At 48.8% G+C, this 3,297-nt stretch overlaps 1 non-coding gene across 1 annotated transcript; it reads left to right on the forward strand.

Annotated features, from left to right (window-relative positions):
- The first annotated feature begins 2,769 nt into the window (after nt 1-2,769).
- TRNAC-ACA (transfer RNA cysteine (anticodon ACA)) lies at nt 2,770-2,842 on the forward strand. The gene has a single exon. It is a non-coding gene; the product is annotated as a tRNA-Cys (tRNA).
- The last annotated feature ends 455 nt before the right edge of the window (nt 2,843-3,297 follow it).

Raw genomic sequence — 3,297 nt, forward strand, 5'->3', positions numbered from 1 at the left:
CTTCCTGGTGTCCATTACCAGCAAACATTGGAGACGATTGTGTAGGATTTAGTAGAGGATTATTCGTTTGGAAAGCATTAGGTGGGATGTAGTTCGGTAGGGACAGAGGGCCTAGTGCATGTAATTTACTGTTCTTTGTGGTGAAGAACTGGGGTGGGGAGACTGGGACCAGTAGTTTCAGTTTCATCAACTTGGGTTTTCTTTTTCTGTCTGGAGCCCTAGTTCCTTTGCACAAGGTCTGGGGATAAATAACCCAAAGGATTATTTTCACTTGACTTTGGAATCATATTCTGAAACACTAGAAAAACCCCTCATTTTGTAATCTGTGGAAAAGTCAACATTGCTTGTATGGATAGCAGCTTAAGGCTATAAAAACAACTGAAGTCAGAAAAGTATGATGTAGGGTCTACTTCCACTGCCTTCCAGTTTGGAGTGGGGGGACCGTCACTAGTCACACAAATATATCATTCCTAGCAGTGGCTAAGGATGGGGACTTCTGGAAGACAAATCGAGTGTGTGTAAGCCTGAATGAATGTAGAAATAGGTGGGCAGCTAGTCCCGGTGGTAACAAAGTGCACACCCTCTCACTCTAGCCATGCTGCTAAGAATGAATTTGCCTTCTCCCACTATGTGTGTGGGGTGGGGGTGGGGGGAGTGAGGAGAGGTTGGTGCATCTCATTAGGAGGAGAACAGCCCACTCCAGAATGTGCTTGGGGCAGGCTTGGCAGGGATCGTCTCCACTCTGCCTGGTGCTCACCCCATCTTGTGTCTCACCATAACTGATGGCGGCTTTCCAACCAGGGGGCATTGGGAGCACTTGCTAATTGAGCCCTCGCTGCCTGCCTGATTCTCTGCTAGGCACTGGGAATTTGAAGATGAATGAATTTAAAGGGAGGGTCTGCATTGGCCCTGCCTTAGAGGAGCTCTCTTTCTTGAGAGGGTATGTAGAGGCCTCAAGGCGTTGCAGCAAGTGAAATAGTCACTGGGTTGAAAGTACAAATGACGCTGCTTCTCCGAGCATCGTGGGATACTGGGGAGGGAGAGGCAGCAGGAGTTTAAATTGCAGTGAGATGCTTCTCACAGGGGGTGGGGAGAGAAGGAAGGGTTTAGACTGTTCTAGAAGAGGAACTGCATAAGCAAAGGTGAGGCAGTGGGAAACGGCAGAACCCATCTAGAGAAGGGTGAGCGCATTGGGGTGGTGGTCCCCAAGTGCATGCTGGGAGGCAATGTTGGCAGGTTTGACAACAGAGAACCCAGGAGGCAAAATGGCCCTCAAGTGCATGCTGGGAGGAAAGGTTGGCAGGTTTGATAACAGAGTACCCAGGAGACAGAGTGGCCCCCAGGTGCATGCTGGGAGGGAATGTTGGCAGGTTTGATAACAGAGTACCCAGGAGGCAGGGTGGCCCCCAGGTGCATGCTGGGTGGGAATGTTGGCCGGTTTGATAACAGAGTACCCAGGAGGCAAAGTGGCCCCCGAGTGCATGCTGGGAGGGAATGTTGGCTGGTTTGTAACAGAGAACCCAGAAGGCAAAGTGGCCCCCAGGTGCATGCTGGGAGGGAATGTTGGCCGGTTTGATAACAGAGAACCCAGGAGGCAAAGCGCAAGTGTTGGGCACTTCAAGCCAGAGAGTGGCAGGTGAATTTGCTTTCATTCTGAAGATTTTTTATGGGCTCATAAAAAACTATATATTGTAGCGTTGTAAAATATTAGCCCAAATGACAAAGTAGGAGCATCAAGGTCCAATAGAGGTGAAGCCTGTGGAAATAAATAGCACATCTGCTGTCCTGATTCACCTCTGTGCGTCAGCTGCCCCCAGCGCTCAGCACCGGCAGCTCTGAAATGAAAGTGATGGGGAACGGGAGACCAGCCTGCCACGTGTCAGGCACCATGCTGGCCACTTGCCCAGCATCCTGCACTTAATCGCCATCACCGAAGCCCTGTGAGGTCTAGGCATAGACACGGACTTGGAGAGCTTAGTTCAGTTTGGGGTTTCAGTCTCTTACTCAAGCTTCTGCCTCAGCATTTATGCCACAAGGTAATTCAACCTCCTGGGCACTATTGGCTGCAGGATCTTGTTCACTTAGAAGCTGGAAACGCCCAGTGGAAATGCCCACTGAGCAATCAGAATGGTTTCCGTGACATTTACAAATCCCCTTTCTTGCCCATACTTCTGCTACTCGTGCAATTACTAATAGGCTGCTGAAGGAATGTGTGAACCTGAGGACTTCTGTCTCTGAAGAGGTACTCTAAACCAGAGCTTTCTGGAGGTAATCCGCAAATGTAAATAATGCTTTAAAAATAAAATCTAAAGAAAGCTGAACAGAACCCTCTCCCTCCTGTCCACTTCATGGCTGTAGTTATTGCCTGAGGATGACAAGGGGATTGAGCTTCTTCTGCCTTAGGCATTTTATTTTTTCCCCTTCCCCTGCTAAGAGCACTAGAAAGACCCCACATCGACCCCTCCTAAGCCCCCAGCCCTGTGGCAGTGGCAGGTCTGGAATATCAGGGCTAGGGAGTAGGGGTGGGGAAATGATTTATCAAATATTCAGTCCCTGCGTGGGGTAAGCCATGGTTAGAACAGGCAGAGTGAGGACTCTGTTATTCCTTATAGTGATAACTTTGATAGAAGGGAAGAACTCTGGAGTGGAGTAGATTGACTTTAGTCCTACTTCCGTCCTTTCTGTCATGGGTGGACCTTGGTTTTCTCAATCGACACCTGCAAGATTGGTGTATCACCTACTTCTAAAGCTCCTGGGAATTAGGTGACTTTCCTGGTGGCTCAGATGGTAAAGCATCTGCCTACAATGCAGGAGACCCAGGTTCGACCCCTGGGTCAGGAAGATCCCCTGGAGAAAGAAAGAGTAACCCACTCTAGTACTCTTGCCTGGAAAATCCCGTGGATGGAGGAACCTGGTAGGCTACATCCATGGGGTTGCAAAGAGTTGGACACGACAGAGCAACTTCAGTTTCTTTCTTTCATGTGGGAAAGCATCCATCCTGGAGCCTGGTACCTGAGGGTCCAGGACCCTCAGTAACTAATTTGTTTGCATCTCTTTGGTTCACAAGAGTGACCATCAAAGTCACAATGTACTTTTCTTCACCTGCGTTTTGGCTGATCTTTGATGTTATAGACCAAAATCTGCCTACTATCTTGAGTTCAGGATCATTTGTCATGTTAACTTGATATCAAGGTGGTGTCTGGTGAGCTCTCCCACAACTGTCTTTATTTGCAACCTCCTGCTCCTTCTGTAAGAGGGTCTTACGCTTGTTTTATGCTTCACTCAGCAGAGGTTTGG

This window comes from Muntiacus reevesi, chromosome 5, assembly GCF_963930625.1.
Source record: "Muntiacus reevesi chromosome 5, mMunRee1.1, whole genome shotgun sequence".
Taxonomy (NCBI): domain Eukaryota; kingdom Metazoa; phylum Chordata; class Mammalia; order Artiodactyla; family Cervidae; genus Muntiacus; species Muntiacus reevesi.